The 25,921-nt window shown below is 38.4% G+C and overlaps 1 protein-coding gene and 1 long non-coding RNA gene across 7 annotated transcripts in view; both read right to left on the bottom strand.

Moving 5' to 3' along the window:
- Nucleotides 1–5,008, bottom strand: part of LOC146397412 (uncharacterized) — a 70,908-nt gene extending 65,900 nt beyond the window's left edge. For both annotated transcript variants that reach the window (XR_014823644.1, XR_014823645.1), the window contains exon 1: nt 4,456–5,008. This is a non-coding gene — a long non-coding RNA (uncharacterized LOC146397412). The remainder of the gene's footprint in view (nt 1–4,455) is intronic.
- A 3,581-nt stretch (nt 5,009–8,589) lies between these two features.
- Nucleotides 8,590–25,921, bottom strand: part of LOC106505661 (uncharacterized) — an 87,060-nt gene continuing 69,728 nt past the window's right edge. For 4 of the 5 annotated variants that reach the window (XR_014823643.1, XR_014823642.1, XM_084989222.1 and 1 more), the window contains 2 exons: nt 19,522–19,587; nt 8,590–8,830 (listed from right to left, as the gene is read on the bottom strand). The gene's annotated coding sequence lies outside the window, so the exon portion shown is untranslated. The remainder of the gene's footprint in view (nt 8,831–19,521; nt 19,588–25,921) is intronic. The other variant, XM_084989223.1, reaches the window with a different exon arrangement.

The following is a 25,921-nucleotide window of genomic DNA, read 5'->3' on the forward strand; positions in this document are numbered from 1 at the left end:
CTAGCCTGGGAACCTCCATATGCCGTGGGAGTGGCCCTAGAAAAGTCAAAAAGACAAAAAAAAAAAAAAAAGAAACAGACTTATAGACATAGAAAATAATATTGTGGTTACCAAAGGGTAAGGGTAGAAAGAAGAGTTTGGGATTAAAATATACACATTACTATGTATAAAACAGATAAACAGCAAGGACCTATTGTATAGCAGAGGGACTAAATTCAATATTTTGTAATCCTAAAAGGGAAAGGAATCTGAAAAAGAATATATACATATATATACATATATAAAAAACTGAATCATTTTCCTGTACACCTGAAACTAATACAACAATATGAATCAACTATACCTCAATTTTTAAAAATATGGGGGAAACAAAACAAAATGAATAACAAAAAAAGCAGGGCTTTATATAATGATAAGGGGATCAATATAAGAAGAGCATACAACATTTTTTAACCCATATACACCTAATAAAGGAGCACCTAAATGTATAAAGCAAGTATTAACAAACATAAAGGGAGAAACTGATAATAATACAATAATAGTAGGGGACTTTTAACACTTACATTTATGTAATACTTACATAAATGGACAGTTCATCCAGCCAGAAAAACAATAAGGAACGAGTGATCTTAAATGACACATTAGATCAGTTGGATTTAACAGATATTTAGAGGACATTTTATCCCCAAACACCAAAATACACATTTTTTTTCAAGTGCACAAAGAATGCTCTCCAGGACAAATCACATGCTAGGCTATAGAAGAAGTCTCAAAAATTTTAAAACATAGAAGTTATATCAAAACAAAAGACTAATTCAAAAAGATACATGCACCCCAATGTTAATAGGATTATTCACACAGCCAAGATACTGAAGCAACCCAAGTGTCCATCAACAGAGAGATGGATAAAAAAGATGTGGGTATACACACCACACCATACACACACACTGGAACATTACTCAGCCAGAGAAAAAGAATGAAAATCTGTCATGTGTAGCAACATGGATGGACCTGGAGGTTTGGTGGAAAAAACAAACAACAAATGAATATAACAAAACAGAAACAGACTCACAGATAGAGAGAACAAACTAATGGTTACCAGTAAAGACAGAGAGGGGAGGATGGGCAAAATAGAGACAGGGTATTAAGAGGCACAAACTACTATGTATAAAATAAATTAGCTACAAGGATATATTGCACAGCACAGGGAATATTACCAATATTTCATAAATTTATTTCATAAGTATATCATAACTTTAAGTCTTTAAGTGAAACATAATCTATAAAAATATTGAATCACTCTGTTAAACACCTGAAATTAATATAATACTGTAAATAAATAATACTTCAAATTTTTTAAAGCATACAAGTTCTGCAATATACCACTTAAGTTTTTACCAATTATGTTCTCGGACAATAAACTAGTGTTTATAAGAAAAAATTCTACTCATACATATTCCTCAAACATCTTCCCTTTTCTGTCTTTTTTTTTTTTTTTTTTTTTTTTTTTTGGCCATACCACAGAATATCAAAGATCCCGGGACAGGGGCCGAATCCAAACCGCAGCTGCAACCTGTATACTTAACCCACTGTGCCACAGCAGGAATTCCTTTCCATCCTCATTTTATCTGCAATGTTACTATCCTTTTCCAGGCAACCATCATTCCTTACCTGGACTTCTACAATAGTCTCCTAATGCTTGTCCCTCCTACTCATAGTCTTGAAGCTTCTCCTACCCTACTTTCCAAAACCTTTAGTCACAGAATCACAGTCCCTTGATTCCTTCCCTATTTATCCTCATCTCTCACAATTTCCTCCTTCATCAAAGCCACTGCCCCCAACACACCCATACATCTATGATTAACATACCTTCCAGGTCCTAGAACAATGGATGTATTTTTTTGTATCATGTCTTTTCAGATGCTGTTCCTTTACTTAGAATGTCTATCTCTTCCTGTCTTCACTTGACTTTTACTTATCCTTCAGACATCAATTAAAGTTTCCTTTTCCTGGGAATCTTTCCATGACACCCTAGATTGGACCATGTGCTCTTTATCTCTTTAGCACTTAACAAACGGAATTTATTTTGCTATTACCTCCCTCTAAATTGTAACTTTGAGGAGAGCTGGAGCCGCTTTACATCTTGTTCACCACTCTATTTCTGTTATGTTAAATCCAGAAATCCTTATTTTATTAATAGAAACAGGTACAAATCAGAACAGAAGAGTCAAGGGCAGAGGAGGGATTGTAATTCAGCAATACTGACTGCTGACAGTGGGCTCAAGCAAAAATATTCATTGTCCACCATGTCTTTGTGTTACTGCATGAGCATTACAGGACTTGGACTCAGAAGACCTTGGACAATTTCCTTTCATCTTCTCTGAATTTTTTTTTCCTTTTCTGAAATTTTTTTTTCGTTTCTTCAATGGGTTAAGCAAAGCCAATACCAAAGAGATACTGGATAACTGATTAGAGGAGATAAAGCGAAAGTATTCTGTAAATCAATGATACATATACATATACATCATTATATACATATATACATACACACACACGTATCATTAATCCATGTTGCTCAGTCTAATGGCTTATTTTTATCCATCAGTGCTAACTACTACTACTAATTTCCTATATTTTTAAATTAACTTTTAACAAAGCACAGGATAAACACAAATTTACTATGCCTTTGACGTCTAAAACCCTTGTTTTAAAATCCTTGTCATACAATAGCAAGTTTATGAGCTTAAATACTTGCTATGTGTTAAATTAAAATTTTCACTTCTTTATAAAGTAATAAATGATTGGCTTTGGCTAAGGGCCACACTAACATTGACAGAGGTTTTCACTGCATTTGAAAGAAAGGAAAAAAACAATAAAAATGTTAAAGGAGACTACTGCTTCTCAATGAAACATTATAAGCATTCTAGATTTCTATCACAACAAAAGGCATCACTTTTCAGGAAGATTCTTTTCTCTTAAAAAAAAAAATAGAGAAAACCAAGTTAAAAATTTCCTGAGGTGGAAACACACTATTTTATTCCCCAGTGTTCAAAATGGTGAAATAAAATAATGGATATAAATGATAAACATAAATATTAAATGAAAATGGTACATTATCAATGTTTATTATGATTGTTGCAGTTATTCAACATATTATACTCTGTTAAATAATTTATTTTGAACTGAAATAGTGAGACCAAGGACAGCTAGCTCTTTTAAGCCAAATTCAAGAAACTGTTAACATTAGCACACAAATTCTATAACAACTGTATAAAATACAGAAATGAAAAGATGAAAATAAATGAAAAAGTCAAGCCCTGGAATACCTCATGTGCTTTCAGTAATAAATTCTAAAATTATTATTCACAGATAATATCAACCAAATGGCCACTTTTTCCAATAAGGATCTACCTGTGGGCAGCCCACTGACAGCCCACCTGTCAGTCACTTAAGGAGGTCAGGATCAATCAGTTACCTGTACATATCTTGGATGCAAGGGATCACGTAGAGCATACCACGGTAGGCTTACAAAAAGCTAGTCACATTCTCCCAAAGCGTGCTGAATGACAAACAGACCACAAACAGAAACTATCACTGGCATTAAGGGACAAGATCCAGCTGGTTTTCTTTATTCCTAATCTCAGTTTCAGCTGCAGGTTTTTTCCAGAAAAAAAAAAAAAACAACAAACAGTAGTTTGATTTACTCAACACTCTGCAGAAGTCAGGGTGTGGTCATCCTCTAAATATTACAAATGGATTTTCCCTGAACTCTTGCAGCAACAGGATCTTAAAGTGGTTACTGGTAGGAAAAGGTGACATTAAGGTCAAAAATGTCTCAAAAAAAGAATTAACAATAGTTTATAAGGACCACCCTAGTGACAATGGAGGTAGGGGTGGGTATTATTGAGACCAGGAAGCTAACACAGTACAGAACACGAATATTTTTCAAGCCTTCAACAGAGAGCCACACTAACAGTTGAACATCTGCTTTTTTGCCAGCTCTCCTGTTGAGTACTGACAAGTTTATTCCAAATTAATCCAGTACACTAATAACTGCCCCAAATGCAGATCAATCAAGTTTCCTTCTTCATCATCAGAACAGGACTTAATGTAAGAGTGAATTCAGAAAAATCAATGTTTCCTAGCCTTTCTAAAACACTACCAACTAAAAAGATGGGGAAAGGAAGCCTGAGGAAGCCTTTTCTAAGGCAAGACAAGGATCAAAGGGAGTGTGCTTAATCAATTAATCATCATATCCCTTTTCCCTAGCCGGTCGGAGAGGAACTGGATTCTGTTCTCCAGCTATGCCCCCTGAGTCGCATGGTCTGTGTTTGCACCTCTGGACCTCCTGGCTGCTCTGAAAGATACCCTTGGCACTGACTGAAGCCTGGAACTCGTGTTGTGAGCCCACCACGTGCCAGGGACGACGCTTGGCACTCCACACTCCCTCGTTACCTGTGAAGCACATTCTGTGCGCTGATGAGGAAGCCGAGGCTGGAGCCCACGCAGGCAGTGCGGCCAAGCCACCAGGAGGGGCGCACTCCGGGCCCTGGCGCTACACCACCGCGGAACTTCCATCTTGCTCAGAGCCGCCACTAGGCACCCGGCTCCCTGAGGGCAAGGGCGTGACTTGGATGCTCAAAAAACTCACTAGGCACGTAGTGGTTGTGACGTGAACTCTTCTTCGCGGCCACTCTCAGGCCACAAGCCCTCTACAAGAGTGGGGAAACCGAGGCCAGGCTAAGTGACGCCAGAGGACTCAAAGCCGGCAGCGGGCAGAGAGGCCTCGAAGGCTGAGGTCTGCGAACTTCAACGTTCTGTCTGGTTTACTCGGCTCTAAGATGCCGCAGACTTTCAGGGAAAGGGGCCTGGGCGCGGACGCTTCCCTCCCGGATCGTTTTCCCGTCAGCAGCCTCGGTCCACAGGAGAAAGCGGCGGCCAGCCCTACTCTACGGCCCCACCCGCCATCAGCTGCAAGGCACCGCGCCAGGAGTACGTTGCCTATTCCCAGGCACTCCCTCCCCCGCCTTCGCTCCCAGCCCCGCTCTGCGCCTGCGCGCAGGGGCCCTTGGGACCGTGGGCCCGTGGGCCAGCTGCTCACGCGGGCCTCCACCTGGCCCTCCACCTGGCCAGGCCAACGCCAATGGCAAGGCGGGACCTCGCTCTCGCCCCGCCCCTCGGGGCCCCGCCCCGTCGAGGGAGAGCTGGAGCCTAGGCTCGCGCCTGCACCTCCCGCCCCGCCGCGGGCTTTGCCGCTCTCTCTGTGCGCGTGCGCGCGGTAGGGGTTTGGATGGGGTCAGAACGCGGTTGAGCTGCTGAGGCCGCGAGTTATTTTGGAAGGCGGGGAGGCGGGGCAGGTCTGGATGGGAGAGGAGGCGTTTCCTCTGAAAAAGAAAAAAGTGGGTGTCGTGGGCTGCACTCAATGCCCTTTTGGCGTCGTCAAAGGGAAGTCAGAACTGCTCCGGATTTTCCCATTTTATGTCTAAATCACTCGAACCCCAACTAAGTCCTTCATGTAAGAACATCAGGGGTTCCTGAAGAGTGGCACACGCTGCAGTAATGATCGTCTCCAGGGCGCTCTGAGCCAAGTTTCATCTCCCAGTAGGAGTAGTAAGCCCAGAGATGAAGTCTCACCTGAGGGCACCCACCGGCAGTAACCTGCTCTAGAGGCTAGTCCAGGGCAGGCCTAGAACTTCACCGATGCTTAGACTACTGCCATTAATTTAACCCAATTATAGGTATTATTTGTACACCGCGAAGTTATATTTGAAATACGAAGTATGTGTGTTATGTCAGTTTTGTGTGTCATACACCAAGGATCCCTCAAGCCACATTTCCCTTGAGGACTAGAAGCTTTTCGTTGTTTCTAACACTAGGAAGAAAGTGTCATAGCCTCTGGTAAGATGGAATGTTACTGATACAGGACTTAAGTGAATATATGTCCCCATTTGTCATATTTGGCAGCAGATAGCTGCGCTTGATTATGAGTTCCCATGGACAGTTTTTTAGGTTGGTATCTGGATGCAAATACTATCCAGATCTGCTACTCTACCCCAAATTTCATTTTCTTGTCCATATAGAATGGGGGAAAGATTAAGGAACAATGGGAATTGAATATATAATGAAAAGCATTACTGACTGGAGATCTTAAATTTCTGGTTCCTCTTTGCCACCCTCTTCCCCAAAGATTTTTAGAACTTGGTAACTGTTCACGGATTGATTTTTAATCACATCTTTCTTCATAACATTTGAAAGAATTTCTTTCCTTCATTTGGCTTTGTGGGGCCTAAACTGAATTTTTGAGGAGATGGAAGCCCTGGAAATAGGCTGTGAGGGGAGACAGTGTGAATTATTAAGGAAACAAGGATAAGAAGATCCTAGTTTATGGAGATAACAGCAAGAGCTGAGAGAAGGGATAAACACCAAAAAATTAATTGGGTAGCAGATCTAGCAGATGGTAATCTATGTTCTAGTTGTAATGATAAGCTACGTTCTTGAGCATAAGGATTTGTATATCACTTATGGTGACCAAAAAAATAAATAAATAAATAAATACCATTTCTTCATTTGTATTTATTGTACAATGAAGAAATACCATTTCTACATTGTACTTTAGAAAGAAAGAAAGAAAGAAAGAAATACCATTTCTTCATTGTACTTTATTGCCAGAACTCCTGAGAGTTCTGGCAATAAAGTACAAAAGACGTAGGGACGGGGTAAGAGCTTAGTGCCAGAAAGATCTCAGTTTTACTGTTCTACCACATCCCACATGGAAAATTAAGGACTTTGATAAAGGAGTAATTGAACTGGGTAAGGTGCACAAGATTCTGCCTGTATCTGGATGCTGTTGTGGAAATTTCTGAGGCAGATAGAGCCAGTAACGGCTCAACTGCTATGTCTACCTTAGGACAGCAAATGGGAAGGCACCTGATAACTTCCTGAATAATGAGCTCTTTATGGTAGAGACCCTGTGCTCAACCTACCACAGAGCTTATCCTTATACCCAACCTCCCAATTACTGATCAAAGATCTAGTTCTAGGGGACCTTTTGGCAACTTGTAGTTCTCCCGAAATGAAGATTTTTGAGAATACTTGCCGAAGGAATTGCCTATTTCGAAAGTATAAAGTCCATGGTTGAAGATTTTTTAAAAAAACAAAACAAAACAAAAAATCCAGTTCACTTAAGGGTTCTCTCCTTTCAACAGGTTTGGATTGTTCAACACAATGGTTATAGACATATATTCAATTGGCTAAATTATTTTGTCAAATCCTAGTTCCAGGATCCCTACTCCATCTCCTTTCAGAGCTCTTATGCTTCCTTCTCCCTGTAAAAGATAGTATACCTAGCTGTAAAACCCAACAGCATTTTGATTTCCCACCCCCTGAGGCTAAGGAAGAGGAAGAGGTGGAAAGGAAAATAGGTTGTAACAGGAGCAAAGTCCTGAAGATAGAAGAATAGCCTCAGAAGCTGAGATCATGTGATGAGTGATTAGGGGGATGTCACAAGTCTAATTGGCCAGTCCAGAGATAAAGGTTAAACTCAGGCTAACTCAGAAGAGAACAATTGGATAATTCATTAATTGTGTTTCTGTTTACATACCCTCCTGCCCTCACCTTCTAGGCTAATGTAGGTTTTATCTTGATTAGAGGCAAATTTTTGGAACCAGATAGGTTCTCCAGCTTATGGCTCATTCTCCTCACCTGGCATATGAACAAACTGGTTAAGCATTAACAGGTGACTTGGCCAACACCACGCAGCTAGTTAATGGCAGAGCTAGGATTAGAACCACTCTCTCCCTCTTCAGAACCAGATCCTCTTCCTGTTTGTCTCCAAAATGGCCATCAATTTCTTCCCAACCTGTATGTGCATGACATGCCATCCATCTACAGGTGGAGTCTCTTTCCCCTCCCCTTGACTTGATTCGTGACTCCATTTAGCCAGTAGGATGCAGTGGGAGTGACATTCTTGGACTTTCAAGCTCAAGACCTGAGAGGTGTGTCTGCTTCCCCTTCCCCCACTGGGAAGGCAGCCTTCATGCATCAAAGAAGCTTGGGTTAGACTACTGTGTGATGTGACAAAACACATGGGTGAAGAGGCCACATAGAAGACAGCAGACACATGAGGGAGGCCTTCTTGGACCTTCCAGCCCAACCCAGCCACAACTGAAGGCAGCTGAGTGAGTGACTGCCACCAAATCACATGCAGCAGAGGACCTATCCAGCTGAACTCTATCTACTTCCCAGCCCAGAGAGTCGTAAGAAGTAGACAACTAAAGGACCCCTACATCCTGTGCCTTACTCTGTTCACTTTATTATCATAATTAAGAAATCAGGATGTTAGACTATGGTTAGGTTTCAGAAGACTATCAAGGAACCTGGTTAACCAGTTGAATGTATGTCAACAGCTCTTATCAAGACAAGGTGGCTTTCTGCTTTAAATCGGATACTAACGCCACAAATTACAGTTTGCTGATCAGCTACCCCTGTGATGAGTATATTAACTTTCACTTAGCATTTAACTGTATCAAAACTTTCTCCAAATCCTAGTGTTCTGGTTATCTGATGATGCATTGCATACCACAAGAAAACTTAGTAGCATAACACTTTATTGCTGATTACTTTGTAATTTGGTCAGGGCTCCATCGTACAGCTGGTCTCTGCTCCACTCAGCATCAGTGAGGGGTGGTTTGAAGGCTAGCTCTCTTGGGTCCAGAGGTTGATTGTGGGGAAAAGGCTCAAACAGCTAGAAATATCTCTGTGGAGCCTCCCACATGGTCTCTCCATCAAGATGGCTTCAGGCCAGTTGGTACTCTTCTGTGTCACAGAGATCCTAAGATACAGTCCCAAGAAAGAAATCCCAGCAGGAGCTTTGTCATTTTGCAGGACTCAGCTTTAGAAGTCAGGTAACATTTCTTCTGCTCTGCTGTTGGCCCACCCACATTCAAGGAAATGGGACACAGGCCCCACCTCTTGATGGAATGCCATCATCAGAGTGTTGAAAGGGCAAGTGGGAAGGGTTAGGTTGATGTCACCATGTTTGGAAAACACAACCCAGCCTCGCTCGGCTTCTACACCCTGCATCTGAATTTCACCCCAGAGATAAAATCATCATAGAAAACTAATTTCAGGAACTTTGACTTTAAACAAAAAAGTTATTGCACTATGCAACACCTATGAAAGTTAATTCATTTTTCTTATAGATGACTTGGTTGGGAGGATATGGTTTCTCTCCTTCCCCAGGTTTTTGGATTAGAAGTGGGGAGAAGGGAATATGAATAATCTACTGTTATTGCCGTTTTGCAAACCTCTCACCTCTTAAAAAAATTGATTCACTGCTTACAGTTGAAACAAGTAGGGTATTCATGGGCAAGGCTAAGACATCATGAATTTAATATGGCTCTGGAATCCACGTATTTTAAAGAAAATTAGTTTTTTGCGTGCTCTGTAACAAGTTGTGGATGAATACTAATAACTCACATTTCTACACTCACATGCATGCAGGCACACACTCATCCAGTATATTTTATTCCTAATGGATTTCTTGCTTCTCAGCTCAGCTTACCTGGCATCATTTTTTTTTTTTTTTTACACCTGGCAATGCCTCACCAAAGGTATGTGGTGCCTTTTTAACTGTTGCCTAGCAACACTCAAATGCTCAGGACAGGAAGCAATGTGTGCAGTATCTCACTGCAGTTCTGGTAGGAATCACACTGTGCCTAAGACTTAATTAGCCAAATTGAGGGTTTTTTTGTGAACAGTAAAACTAACATTTCTATTATTGCAAAAATGTGCCCCCGGACATGTACCAATCAGAGAAGAGCTGTTATATTTCAATGGAATTTTGCAGTTATTTTGAAAGTATTAGAAGTAAAAATAAATATCCAGAAGAAATTATCCATACATTCTTTGCAGATTATTATATCTGTGATAAATACTTCTCTATCTGTGGCCTGACCTCTAAACCTAGTTTTTCCAGCTTACTTTCCTTAAGTATGTTTTCATCATAATCCAAAGATACGATTTTATGAAGCTTTTAATGTTGGCTTTCTAGCCTGTCTCTGTAGATTCCACTTTGAGGTTTACCAAATAGCTGCAATACCAAAAACTTGGTTATACATCAAATGTTTGCCCATTAAATTGTCTTCTCAATGACATGATTTCAGAGATTTTGCTGGTCAACCAACTCCTAATATTTTATTTCTATAAATTAAACTTATCACTAACACAATCCATCAGTGAACAAAAAAAACTTAATAATGTGAAATACTACCCTTTAATTGTTTACGGGAATCTTTCACTTACATAGTTTGTGTGTCCTAAAGCTGAGCAGTCCAAGAATATTTTTACAAGAAGCACAACAACAGAATGAGAGATGAGACTGTTCCTGGCCGAGACATTTGGACATTTCTGTCATTTTCAAAAAAATGAATTTCTTCGTAAAACTATTTTTTAGGACAAAGAAAATTGGGTTACTTGCCAAAGAATGGTAAAAGACTGCCTGTGAGGGGTAAGTTTAATCTCATTAAAGAAATGAAACTGCTAAGAAGAAATCAGAGTGCATCTTTGTCACAAGCTGATGAGATGCACTACTTTTTGAGCAGCTTAAAAAGAGGAGCCTGTGGCATAAAAGCTGCTGGGTAAACTCATTTGCCCAAATAAGGCCAAGACCAGTCAGCATCCCGCGATCCTGGGCCTCAGTGTGTACCCAATCTGCAAAGCCACATTAACCATGAAAGCTGGGTTTTGAAAGTAGCTATGTACTCATAGAAATCCTCATACAAGTGGGTTTCATTTAGAAATGAGAGGCTTACTGAAATTGATATAATTTATTTCCATAATTTCCCCCCAACACCACCCTCCCTCCAAAAGTGAAGAATGATTTGAACCTGCCTTGCCAATGTTCAGCTCGAATAGAATAGAACGTAGCCATTAGCTCTGCAGCCCTACAGACGAACTGACAGTGTCAGATCTGCAGGGGTTTTCTTAACCCCACAGGAGTGGTTCAACGAGTCTTTCAAGTTTCCTGTGTGTTTGCTCCACCCTAGAGAGAAATCCCAGCAAAGCCTCTGGATGGCCTTTTCCAGTCCTGGCATTAAGGCTGCAATTCAAACTCAGTTCCAAAACTAACGAATTGCCTGTTATTTCACCTAATGTCTCTGAGCACAATTTTCCTCTTTGGTAAAATTCAGGTAATCCCCTATGTCCTACTTTTTCACAAGAGTGTTTTGGGGGGCAGAAAATCGGACAATAAGTAACATGAATGGATCAGACCCTCTTAGCACATGATAAGGGTTATTCCACCAAATCCTCATAACAACTTTATGAGGTAGGTCCAGAGATCAGACTGAGGCTTAGAGAAGTTTAATACCCAGCCCTTGCCACATCTGTTATGTGGCAAAGGCAAGATGTGAACTGTCAGACTTCTAACTACTAAGCTAGTCCACCTCCAATACAAAATATATGAAAACAACTACTAAATGGAAAAACCATAGTCATTATCAAATATCACTATTATCACTATTATCAGAACTTACTAGTTGTGAACCTTTATTTTAAAAGTTATGTGTGTGTGTGTGTGTGTGTGCATTTCTCTATATTATTTTCTAAAGTTTCTATCTTTGCCAATGGGGGAGTGGAATGATGTTTCAATCAGATGATTTTTTTCGAGGGTAGTCATAATCAGTGAAGAAAATCTAAAAAATAGGAGTTCCCATTGTGGTTCACCAGAAATGAACCCGACTAGTATCCATGAGGATGCAGGTTTGATTCCTGACTGGGTTAAGGATCTAGAATTGCTGTGAGCTGTGTAGGTTACAGATGTGGCTCGGATCCTGCTTGCTGTGGCTGTGGTGTAGGCTGGCAGCTGTAGCTCTGATTCGATCCCTAGCTTGGGAATTTCCATATGCTCTAAAAAGAAAATAAAAAAGAATAGAAAAAAGAAAGAAGAAAAAAGAAAAGAAAATCTGGAAAACAGAGAAAAGATGAAGTACAAATGTGATGGCAAGTTGAATACAGAAGCTTGGTGGAACAGCAGCACTCTCATTTCCTAAAAAAGAAGTAAGGCTATTCGGGTGATTTTCTTGGAGGAAGAGAAGAGCATTTTAGCACCAGCATCTTGATATTTCTTCAGTGAGGGTCAGAATGACATACTGACCATAGCAAGCTGTCATAGCTTTTCAGCTGTAATCAGATCAAACAAATCAAAAGATCTTGCCAAGCAACAACATGATTCAATAGATGTAGGATTAAGTAGACCCCCCCGGAGACTTTACATTTGCTAATTTCCCTGAAGGGACGTTCCTTTCTAAAAATTCCAGATCTAGAATAAAACTTTCAGTAGTATAGCACAAGGTGATTTAGAAAGTAGTTATTTGTAAAGAATGATTGGAGTATTGATTCAGGCCAAGTGTTCATTCTGGGACCAGGGCACAGGGTCAGAGAATTCCTAGAATTCAGACTTGTACCTTGGACTTTAGCAGGATGTTTGAGGCAGGCCTGGGAATTAAAAGCAGAAGACTGGACTCTGACCATGAGGGGCTCTTTCAAAGGAGGAGATTTTTTTTTTTCTTTTTCTTTTTTAGGACTGCACCTGCAGCATATGAAAGTTCCCAGCCTAGAGGTTGAATCAGAGCTATAGCTACAGCCCTATACCACAGCCACAGCAATGCCAGATCCAAGCCACCTCTGCAAACTACACCACAGCTCATGGCAACACTGGATTCTTAACCCACTGAGAAGGGCCAGGGTTTGAACCCATGTCTTCATAGATACTATAGTTAAGTTTGTTACCGCTGAGCCACAGTTGGAACTCCCTCAAAGGAGGAGATTGTTACTAGAAATGAGCAGTAAGGAATGTCTGACTATGCTTTTAGGTAATTACCAGAAAGAAGAAATCTAAGACAGGAATCAGGGGATGCCAGAGTTCCAGGGAGACTGTGTTCAGAGGCCAAAGAATCTCACGATGACATCAAGTGAATTGGCCCCTATCTCCATTCCTATCAAAAATGGAGGCCTATTTTGTCTTTCCCTGAGCTATCTTGAACTCCCCTCTCGTGTCAGCTTCATGCCTGCTGAGAAGATCAGTATTTCCCTATGGTTTCTCAGACAAGCTGTCACCTACAATACCTTTCCCCAGGTTCAGGGGCTGCAAAGAACCCTCTGAAACCACCACTTTTTGTTCAAACCTAACCCTAGCCACCTCTGTACCACCTTGACTCTTTCAATGGCTTATTTATTTATTTATTTATTTATTTATTTATTTATTTATTTATTATTTTGCTTTTTAGGGCCCCACTCTGCATATGGAAGTTCCAGGTCAAATCAGAGCTGCAGATGCCAGCCACACCACAGTCACACCAGATCTAAGACTCGCCTACAACCTACACTGCAGATCATGGCAAGGCTGGATCCTTAGCCCAATAAGTGGGGTCAGGGATCGAACCCTCGTCCTCATGGATGCTATAGTTGGGTTCGTTATCGTTGGGCCACAACAGGAACTACTAAATGGCATCTTTAGATGCTAACTGGGGAAAGGGAAAATTTCAGGGAAAAAAAAGATTGTGGTGGGGGCACACACACAAACACCCTACACCTGCAAAGTACTCCCAGTCGTATGTTCAGCACTTTCCCTAGGATTGTTTACGAGTCCTCAAATCCTATTAGTCCTGCCCATTGTTGTCTTGTAGGTATGAACCATGCAATTCTCTGATTTCTGGCCAACTATAGGCAACATGTGGAAGCAGAGAAACGAACTGACCTTAATCTCTTTAGGAAAACATTTCTGAGCTGATAGTTGATGAGTCTTCTTTCTGAAATTCTGTATCTCAAAACATCATAGATACTTAGTATGGACTTGAATATTACGTAGAAGGAGCATAAGTTTTATCACTCAAACGAAATAATTTGCCTAAAGACTAGGCACTGAGTCTTATCTCCTTAGGCATAGAATGTGCTCAGTACATCCTTTTTTTTTTTCTGTTCCTACAGCATGTGTAAGTTCCCAGACGAGGGATCAAACCAAAGCCACAGTAATGACAACACTGGATCCTCAACCCACTAAGCCACCAGGGAACTCCAGTAAACGTTCTTTAAAAGAGATTTGGATTATTTTCTCAGTAATGCTTACTTTTTTAAATTTTTAATTACGGTTGATTTACAGTGTTCTGTCAATTTCTGCTATACAGCAAAGTGACCCAGTTATACATTTATATACATTCTTTTTTTCACATTATCCTCCATCATGTTCCATCAAATGCTTATTTTTCCTCTTTTAGATTATGAAAAATAGAGAGCTATACATCTACTGAGCAAGTTTAAAATTAATTTTTACTTCATTTACTTATATTTATACATATTGTTAGTTATGGGCAAAAAACATTCAGTGTAGAGTTAATAAGATTTTTTTCTCAAATTATCCTATTAAGTTTCTAATGAGGAGACTGGACTTATATGTTTGATGGGTCCACTTAAATTTCACGATCAATATTCTGAAGAAGAAAGATTCCAATACAAATTTAGAAAGTAACTTGGATTTCTACTTTAATTTCCATTTCATATGTGAGATCTAGCTAAGACCAAGTTCTACTCTATGTCTGGTAGTAATGAGACTCCTTCCTCTTTTTCCTAGCACACTGTGTCATTCTTCCTTGATTGCCAAATAGATGTTTTATTTTTATAAATAGCCCTGTCTACATTAAATACAACACATGTTTTAAAATAACTTCATAAACCTGTAAAACATTTATGTTGACATTTTCCCCAGGAAGTGGAAAAGAGCTGACCCAAGTCTAGGCCATTGATGGTGATGATCTTGCAAAATAATCAAGAAAAAAATAAAGTATTCCAAGTTCCTGTTCTATTGATTTCATTTACGGAATGCCAGCTGGTTTCAGCATTTCCCTGTTTATATGAATACTAATTGCAAGCTTTTCAAACAGATCTTATTTGATCAAGAAAAGTCAGGAATAGGACATGAGAAAGGGGTCCAGTGGACCAGTGAGCCTATGTGCCCCTGGCTTAAAATGAACCCACAAGACTCTGGTGTGTGCAGAATGTCTTATTCTATGGGATCTCTTATTCTCAGGTATATAATGTTCCAGATTAAATTGTGCCAGAAATAATCTGTGTGCACCCCCAGAGAGAAAATCATCAGACAGAGCTCTGCTCCTCCCCATTTTCTGTTCTCACACATGACTTTGCATGTGATTATCTAAAGCCTGGAGGTATGATATTTTTCACTAAGATCTTGCAATTACAAGTATTATATAACCAACCCGCTGTTGTTTCCAATTTAAAAATATTTTTAAAAAGTGACAAAACCAGCCTGCAATAAATGTGACTTAAGGATAAGTGTTTAAGTAACCTCATGGAAGGATTCTTAGGTATATCTAAAACACTTCCTTCCAACTCTTTGCCCAACTGATCCGTCTTTAAATACTTTAAAATATATGATGTACATAATAAGCAAAAAAATTTCTGGTCTGAGTATACGGAGGTTCCCTGAGATTGAGGGAATTTCACTTGAAATAGATGGGTTTTTTTTTTTCCACAAGATTTCAGTTTTTGCATAATTAGCTCTGATGCAAATAATATTTTCTCATAATAGCAAACACATTTTTCATTTCATATAACTTTCTGAAGATGCTGCTCAAGAAAGCGACTAATGCATACTTTGTTAAGAGGAAAAACCGTATTTAAAAGTAAACACTGCAGTTACCTAAAAGGAGCCTAAACACAGAAACAGCACAAACAGTTTTAAGAGTTGAAATGTGTAAAAATATGCATGCTTTTTAAAAGTTCAGAAATTGATCCAAATAAATATGAGATTAAAATTACATCACAAAACAGTGTGGAAATGTGGACAATTGAATATTTGATATGAGATAACTGGGTAGCATTTTAGGGGGAAAAGTCACATCTTGCACCAGGACAAATCCCAAATGGATAAAAAATTTGAAGAAAAACAATGAAAAATACTCAAGCCCTAGAAGAAAAACAAGACGCACACTAATAATGTTGGAATAGAAGTTCCCATCGTGGCTCAGTGGTTAACGAACCCCACTAGTATCCACGAGGACATGGGTTTGATCCCTGGCCTTGCTCAGTGGGTTCAGGATCCGGTGTTGCTGTGGCTGTGGTGTAGGTCGGCAGCTGTAACTCCGATTTGACCCCTAGCCGGGGAATCTCCATATGCCGTGTGCAGCCCTAAAAAAATAAAAAAATCTTGGAATATAGTTGCCCTTTTCAACTATGAGTAAAATCCAAAGTCATAAAGAAAATATTGATAAATTCATTTACACAAAAATATAACTTTTGTGGTGAAAGCCACTCCAAGCAAGTTAAAAACAAATGATAAGATGAGACAAAAATATTCACAACCCATATTACTAATGAATTTCTTCCCTTCCTAATATAAAAGAGTTATTCAAATTGAGAGGGGGAAAGGACTAACAGTAGAAAATCTAAAAGAGATAAACAATGGAAAAAAACCTACCATTTTTCTCTAATCATTCATCAAAAAAAAAAATCTGAAAGACTGATTACATCAAATGTCAAGCATTCTCCTATATTGCTTCTGGAAGGGTAAATAAGTACAATCTTTAAATGAGTGCAAATGTTGGCAATAGCTACTAAAATGATAAATGACTACCTTTGACCAGCAATTCTACATTTCTGGGTATACTTGTGAAGTAACCACACACAAGGTTGTTCACTGCATAACTGTTTATTAAAAACAACCTAAATATCAAATAAACTGTGGTACATCCATGTAATACTATACAGCTGTTTTTTGTTTTTGTTTTTGTTTTTAGTGAAAGGATTTGTACACTGATACAAAACGATCTCCAAGAAATAAGTGAGAAAAAAGTGAAGGCTCAAGAGTGTACACAAAACTTTACCTTTTGTGTAAAAAGAGACAAGCCCATATTGAGATTTGCTGGTATATTCTAAAAAACCCGTGTATACACATGCAAGTAATAATAATTTTCAGAGTGTGGCTCTCTCTGTGTGTGTGGTCTAGGATGGTTGTGAACCAGGCGGATGGGGAACTGGATGGGAAAAGAGATATTTTAATTTCTGTATTCCTTGATTTTTTTCAATAGTGTGCATATTACCTATTCAGATATTAAATGTAAATTAATGTTTATCCAATCTAAGCTTAGTAGATGATTACATTTACTTCTGCTTATGTATTTCTTCAATGACACATTTTCTAAAACTGCATGTTGTGCTAGAAATTTAAAATGAATTGGGTTTGTTTGAAAATTATTATTGAAAAAAAATTGCAAAAATCATATTTGACTTTTCTTTAGTCACTGTAGGCTTTCTTCATATAATTCTGTCCTTATGTCTCAGCTTCAAATATAATTATTCCATTTTGCTTAGAAATTTACGAGCACATTCACTAATCAAGGAGCCCAACCTTGTCACTGAAGAATTTTAATCAATTTGAAGTTGTATAAGCATATAAGCATGTTAAAAGGGTTTTTTTTATGTTAAACTTTATATTTTTTATCACATGCATGAAGTTTAACTGAAGAAGTTAATTGGCCATCTGCATTTGTTATCCATTTTTCCTCCTTAAGTGGAATATAATATCTTACTTTTACCCTGAGATTAAAAATTGTTCCTTCAAGTGGTAAGAAATTGTCTTCAGCATATGCAAGGATCTTTTCCTGCCCATATAAGATGATCACTAAACTACACCCTATTTCTCTTAAAGGTCTTTTGATTCTTTACCATTAAATACAATAATAATTCTTTTTTTTTTTAACTTGACACAATCAAGAATTTATCCCAGTTCATTCCAAACACAATTTAAACTTCAAGAACTACCTTTAGGAGTTCCCTGGTAGCCTAGCAGTTAAGGACTCAACGTTGTCACTGCTGTGGCTCAGGTTACTGCTATGGCTCTTGTTCGATCCCTGGCCCAGGAACTTACACATACCATGGGCATGACGGGAAAAAAAAAAAAAAAAAAGAAAAAAAAGAATTCCCCTTAAAAAAACAATCTGTTTCTTCCACCCCACTGCAGTTCTCTGCCTTCATCCTGCCCTGGAGGTATCTTTTGAAACACTTCCCATAATTATTAAGTAATTAATTGCAAATTTTGTTGCTTCATGTTTTGTCTCCATGAAAGAATATAGTGATGTGAACTTAAATCTCTCCCATTCTTCATAGAGTATTCCCCAGGCCCCAAGAGAATGTAACAAGGGGCTCTGTACCTAGTGATTCTTAGTATGTATTTGTTGAGTAAGAGGATAAATGAATTGCCTTTGTTTCTTCCCAACATCTTTTCATCTGTTAGAAATCTAAGCTCCTAGATGCTAGCTTGGTGGGAAATAATGATAAAAATCTTAAAATACATTTTGCACCAATAATCTTGATAACTAGCACTTCATACACTTCACTAAGAATATCAACTAAGGTCAAGAGATGTTACCTATCTTCAAGGTGGATTCTAGATGGAATGCAATTTACCTCCAGGAGGTAGTTTTTGTTTTTGTTGTTTTTGTTTTCAGAAAGACCAGCAAAATGGAGTCAGCTTTGGATATTAAAAATATTTACAGGATGTACAAATGGAAAGTGTATCTTCTGTTCAAAATGGTTTAATTTTCCTTGGGTGGTTATAATGACAATTTCCTTAACCTGATAAGATAACAGATTTTTAAAAAATGTAATCATGTATTTATTTTATGGTTTGCACAAGATGTACCTTTAGTACATCCAGATTTTCATAACCCATCAAACAGTTTTTCAGTATGTGTTATGGCAGGATATTCTAGAACTGCCAAGAAAAGTAAATTCACAGAGCTGCCTGCAACTCACTAACTATAACAAATTAGCATAAGCATCCCCATTTTAGAAGGAATGGCTTTTACAAGTTACACAGAAAAATAATGTGATTTTGCATTTGTATCATTAAAAATTACCCATACAGTACATGGTTTTATCAGGAATATTAAACACGGCCCAGACTGTTCAACATATCTGGTTAGTCTATTTGAGGTAGAACTCCTTAATGAAACAGAACTGGGTATGATCTTCAGAAAAACTTGGAAAACTAGCTTAAAAGTACCTATTTTTACGGATTTTTTTTCTACTTTAAAAAAAATGCATATCGAATAAAACCTTTCAACACTTGTCAGCTCTCCTGCGAACATACCATATAAATGGACTGGCACCGACTGCCAGGAAAAACTAAAGGCCAAATTACTTTCTTCCACCCATGCTGTGAAGTTCAGACAGAAATCTGTCCTAGAGTCGTACCATACAGATAGCATACAATGAGCCATTTAGAAAGAACTGAAGGATGGATAAAATTCTTCAGATTTCTCTGCACAATAGCAAAGATCTTATTTTCTTAGTCACCCTCACAATTTAAAATGCCTCTGGCTGGTTATTCACAGCACAAAACAGAGGTGCATATTTTCAAACATCTAGTTTGCTTAAGCTCTATTAATTCTAGCAAAAGGAATTAATAACTGCAAAAGGCAAAAGGAACTCTGGCTGCAGGCTTACCTTATTGAAAATCTTTCTATGGAGCAATCGGTCTCCAGGGCAGTACTAAAGAGGTATCATTAGTACCTGCAATAAATGAAAAACTCAGCTCAGAGCCTCAGCAAAGATTTTCTGACCTGGGCAATGTTGCTTCTTAAGTCATGTGGGTCAGCTGTGAAAAGACTTCAAAGTTCTGCTTCCTGTGATCTCCTAAGTTTTGGCTTGAGTGGATAAGAAAAAACCAAGGATCTTTTTTGTAGTGATAAAGTGTTCTGTGTTTGTCCACTATAGGCCCAATTCTAGCGTGGTCCATGCCTAGTGAAGTCTATGACTTTACCCTACAAACAGAGGGCAGGAAGACTGTACATGACTTCAGCCTGTGATGCAGTGTCCATTAAATAACTGTACTCTGCTAAACTCCAGAGCCTGACCTGAAAATACTGGTCTCTCTGTTGACTGAGATGTACACCTGATTTTCATCTGGCAAATTGTACATGTGTGACATCACCAGTATCAGAAAGAGTATTCCATACAAAATTACCCTCCAAGTCCCTGGAGTACTTTGGAAGGAAGCCAGTACCATCTCCTTGATGTCACCTACAAGAATCACGTTGCATTTCACCAATGAATTATCAGCCAAAGACTTAAAACAAATAGTTGTCTTTGCCTTATGCCAGCTCTTCCTCTTTTCTGACAGTTTCGTTTCTTTTCTTTCTTTTTCTTTTTCTTTCTTTCTTTCTTTCTTTCTTTCTTTCTTTCTTTCTTTCTTTCTTTCTTTCTTTCTTTCTTTCTTTCCTTCCTTCCTTCCTTCCTTCCTTCCTTCCTTCCTTCCTTCCTTCCTCCCTTCCTTCTTTCTTTCTTTCTTTCTTTCTTTTTCTTTCTTTCTTTCTTGGCTTCACCTGCAGCATATGGAAGTTCCCAGGATAGGGGTCCAATCAGAGCTGCAGGGGCAGGTCTGTGCCACAGCCAAAGCAACTCGAGATCTGAGCTGCATCTGTGACCTATGCCACAGCTTGTGGCAATGCTGGATCCGTAAACCACTGAGCAATGCCAGGGATTTCACCTGCATCCTCATGGATACTAGTTGGATTCTTAACCCGCTGAGCTACAACAAGAACTCCTTTTCTGGCAGTTTCTGATAGTTATGGTCACTTAGCTTAGATCCGAGTGAATACCCGAGGGCTTAAACATCCAAAATTGTAAACCCACTGGTGTGGCACTGCTTGCATAGAAAAGCAGAAGTCCATGTGTGAAATATGAAAAAGAATTAGGAGAATGTGGGTTGTGTGTTTCTTGGTGTTGCCTAGCAATATGGTTAGGGCAACAGAAATCACAGAAAGGGTGAAATTCACACCCACAAAGAAATCATATTATTCATAAACACACACACTCACTCACACATATACACACATCTGGCATCTCGAATAATGTTACAAACTATAATTCTAGAATTATAGTCAAAGTAAAACAGTCTTCAGAGCATTGTAAAATAAACATGCTAGGTAATCCATTATGGATGTTTCAAAGTCTTTTGTGAATATAACTATCACTAAAGAAAAAATATTATGGCTTTAAGTGGCGTTCACAACTAGCCCCAGAGAAAGGAGCTCTGCCAATATAAGTAAAACCCACATTCTAGAGTAAATATGTTAATAGGTAAAATTACCAGAAGTATTCAATATATAGAGATAACTTTAACCTCTTTGCTCATCTTTATTTAGAAATATTGAGGTTTGCCATTAATTTTCATAAGAGCCAAGTGTAGTGGTACAAAGCATGATTATCAATGGAGACACTTGATTTCAAATCCTGACTCTGTCTTTTGCCATCTTATTTAATTTCCCTGAATCTGACTTCCCTCATCTGTGAGTTGAAAATAATAGCAATATTTAACTTATAGGGCTGTTGTGAGGATTAAAATAAGGGAGTCCATGTAAAGGCCACCTGATTGCTTTTCAATAAATATAGAAGCCACCAGTTAAGCCAAGCAAAGGAGTGAGTAGGGTTTCTGCCTATTAAGAATGCTGGTCTGGTGTCAGGAAGAGGGTATTATGACCTCTAGTTCCTGCCTGAAAGGAGAGGTGAGCAGTCACCCTGCTCTTTCCTCTTGATCCTGCCAAAGTCAAAAAGTCAACCTACTCAGTTCTAAGAATGAGACCCAAGACTCAAATGTGGCCACTTACTAAAGAAAACTCCACCCTAAGGCTACACAGCCCAGCCAGCTCCCAGGTCGAGGCTCCCCTCCCAGAACAGCTTGCTCCTCCATCCTGCATCCTCCCAGGTTACCAATCTGGAGGTCTCCCAAAGGGACTTTCCTCTTTCTTCTTTCCAGCTGACCTTGGAAGTGTTCTCAGTCTGGGGCAGAGCGGTGGTTTGCTGGATAGCTACTGCTTACACAGGCTATGCCGAGGGGAACTCATGGGTGGGGGAAGCAGGGAAGCATCATGTCTCACATCTGCTTGACTTTCGAGCTCTAGTTCCCAGCAGTGTCTGTCTCTTAAGATTTAGGTGACACAGCATCAGAATAGCTGAGCTGCCAGCCTACCCCTGGGAGAAGTAGGTAATTAGCAGAGCTTCCTGAGTAGCACTGAGCCAAACAACATGTGTACCCTACCAGGCAAAAGATGAACAGAGAGTGCTTTGTGAGAGTGAGACTATTTATTAATTTTATATGTGAATCAAGAAACAATTTTTAAAAGATATTTTAATCTGTTCCTAATATCCTTTTACTTGTAGGAATTTGGGATTTTTTTAATCCTTTTGAACTATTTCAAATGGAATTAAATTATAAGAGTTACTTATTGTGGTTGAGAAAATTACATTTATTAAGAGAAGAATAATTTTTTTCTTTGGCTTTTAAAAGTCCTTGAAACAACAGTTAGAAAATATAATGATAAATCAACTATACTTTAATAATAAAAAAAGAAAATATAATGGAAGAAAGGACCTCACTTGTATTAGCAACAAAATGATTAAATTCCTAGGGATAAATGTAAGAAGTGAAGAGCTATTTATATGAAGACTTTTAAAGGTACAGCGATTCAAAAAGAAGACTTGAACAAATGGAAGGACATCCATAATTTTAGATAAAAAGGCTTTATAAAAATGTCATTCCCCCAAATTACCTCAGTTTTTAAAATAAAGGCTTTTTAAAAATTATACAAGTTGATTATAGTATTAATATGGAAAAATAAACAAGCAAATGTATGCAGGAAAACCTGAAAAAGGAAAGCAAGGGTTGCCTGCCTGTGTTAATAGTAAAACACAAAGCTATGATAATTAAAAAGGCAGGGCACCTGAACAGACAGGCAGCTCAAAAGAACAGAAATGGACCCAGATACAAAAAGACATTTAGTATGAGATAAAATAGCATCTCTTATCTGTGAAGAGAGATGGCTTATCCAATAAATGGCATTTGAACAACTGAGTAATCCTCTGGGGTGGGGAATTAAAGTTGAATCCAAACCTCACAACTTTCACCATGATAAATTCCAGGTGGGGTAATATTTCTAGAAATACAGAAAGAAAATGAAAATCCTGAACATGCCAGAATAAGTTGTTTGAAAATTTTTTTTACATAATCTTGCAGTATGGTAGGCTCTTTGAAATATAGAATTAAAGCAAGAATCCATAAAAAACTGATTTATACATATATTCAAATATTTCTGTATGGCAAAACAACAGCAAACACGGGCAACGTTGAAAGACAAACCACAAACTTCAACAAGAGCAATTCTTACAACAGGTAAAGGATTCTTACAAATTAATAAGAAAAAGATCAATGTTTCCATTAAAAAACACAGTTTTCAGAAAAAGAAATAAATGGAAAAAAGTTCCAGGTCACTCATAATCAGATATCACTTTTATCTATCAAATTGAGAAAGATGGAATAATAGTCACTCTTGGCAAGAACATGGTCAAACAAGTACTCCAATTTTAGTACTGAAACTTTAAATTCGTACACCACCATTATGGGCAATGTGGCAATGTATATCAAAATTATAAATGGACATATATTTTTATGCAGCAATTTCCCCACTCGCAGGGATTTTCCTGCGTATGTGTTCAAGCATGTGTTATATAATCTGGATATTAAATTATTTAACACATAATTTAGCACAAAATCCACTGCAAAGTAAAAAGTAAATGAGGAATCACACTCATCAGTTATTCCAAGAAAAGAGACAAGTAGGAAAGAGATTTTTCACTGTACTTCCCTTTATCTTTGGTAATGCGAACCTTGTGAATATATTACTAAATCCAGAAATAAATAAATAAAAGTTAAAAGCTTTTGCCATTGTGATGGTTTTTATGTAAACAGTTCAGTATTTTATTTGGTATTTTGACGGTCCTGCTACAGCAAATAGCTAAAGATCGTTCAGGACTTTCATGCTATCATTGTTTTTATGGAGTTGGGTCTTATTTTATTTATTTATTTATTTGTTTGTTTTTTGTTTTTTGTCTTTTCAGGGCCACGCCTGCGGCATATGGAGGTTCCCAGGCTAGGGGCAGAGTCGGAGCTGTATTTGCTGGCCTCTGACAGAGCCACAGCACTACAGATCACAGCAAGGCCAGCTCCTTAACCCACTGAGCGAGGCCAGGGATCAAACCTGCATCCTCATGGATGCCACACAGATTCATTTCTGCTGAGCCATGTCGGGAACTCCTGGAGTTGGGTTTTAAATATGAACCCTCCAAGCAAGGAGAATGCCAGAGTGCTCATTTCTTCCCAACGGCTGATTTTTCTATTGTGATATTATCCGATTTATTTTTTTAGGTTAGAGCTGGCAGTAGGCAGAATTCTGAGACAGCCCCACATTTATATGAGTTTTTAGCTCACAGCCAGGCTCTTTTGTTCACGTGTTGTCTGTGGATACTTTTGCTCTGCAGCAGAGTTGAGTAGTCTCAACAAGAAGCCACACGGCCCCCCAAAACCTACAATCGTTACTGTATTTCCCTTTAGAGGAAAAGTTTGCCAACCCCTGTTGAAACCATTTTGAATTATCTCCTCATATTTGCAGCCTAAAAGCATTCACACAATTTTGGTCTCTTTCGTTCTGATGAAAAGTGAAATAACACTAAACCAAAACTGATAATAATGACTATGCAGGTTTTCAAGTCAATTTTGACTGAGGAATAGCATACTACATGAAAGTTTACAAATCATTATTGTACAGCTCAATGAGCTTTTACAAAGCAAAGATAACTTGTGTAACCCTCACCAAACCACAAGAACTCCCTTGTCCCACCTTTAGTCACTTCGTATCCCTCTCCAAAGACACTCACCTTTCAGATTTCTGTCAGAAGACATCTCCATAGCTTAATTTTGACTGCTTATAAACTTCATATAAATGGATTTATAGTATGTTTATATTGTGTCTGACTTCTTTTGCTCTGTGTTTTGATTATGAAATTCCTCTGTTTTTGTAGCAGAAGTTCATGCATTCTCATTGCTATGTATTGTTCCATTGTGTGTCACGATTTATTTATCCATTCTACAGTCAGTGGACATTTGAGTTGTTTCCAATTTTTGACTATTACAAAGAGTGCTGTTGTGAATAATGTATTTTTTGTGTGTGTATATATATATATGTATATATGTACATGCTATATATGTTACATATGTAAGTTATATATGTATATGTTATGTGTGTATATAAGTCATATACATATGTGTATGTATGACATACACACTGATGGAGTGGAAGTGTGAGTTATTCATAAATTTTTTTTACTATGAATCTGCAGTACAATTCAATGTCAGAAAGTACAGAGTTTCGCTGAACAGAAATTGGTCTTGTTCCCATTTTACTTTAACATTAAGATTAATTTAGCAGAGTGTCAGGCTCAAAAGACTACATGCAACCAGACACCCATAGCATTACTTTAAAGAATTTTCAAGCTGCCTGCCTGGAGACTAATTGTTCGAGCAGCTGAATTCAAATCATTGCTTCCTTTGGAACACTGGGAAGGATCAGATCACTCTGGCAAGTTGCTAAGTCACAGAAGTGCATTTTCTGGGACGTATTCCTTACTTTAGGAAAAAGTGATGAAAAGTTATAGATGGATGGGGTGGCAGGGAGCCGCAGTAGACAGAGAGCTCAAAAAAAAAAAAAAAAAAGAAGAAGAAAAGAAAAAAAAAAAAAAGGCAAAATTGCTGCAGTCAAGTTCCAGTGATTTTCCTACTTAGCAGCCCTGTTATTTTAAAAAAAAAAAAAAAAAAAGCCATAGAAAATCAAGATTTTATTGAAGGGGACGTTCCTCCCATTCCATCCACCTTCAACTGGTACTTCTGCCTTGTTCCCTTAATCACTAAGGCAAAAATTATCCAAGGGTTTGAAAACAGTTCATCTATTTGTTTCTTTTTAGCAGCTCCCAAGGATTTCATGGAGAGCAAACTGTCTTATACATACCAGGAAAA

This window comes from Sus scrofa, chromosome 13 (genome assembly GCF_054392235.1).
Source record: "Sus scrofa isolate SSC_HxYL_T2T_F1_AM1 chromosome 13, Sscrofa_HxYL_maternal_Yorkshire_Landrace_v2.0, whole genome shotgun sequence".
Taxonomy (NCBI): Eukaryota; Metazoa; Chordata; class Mammalia; order Artiodactyla; family Suidae; genus Sus; species Sus scrofa.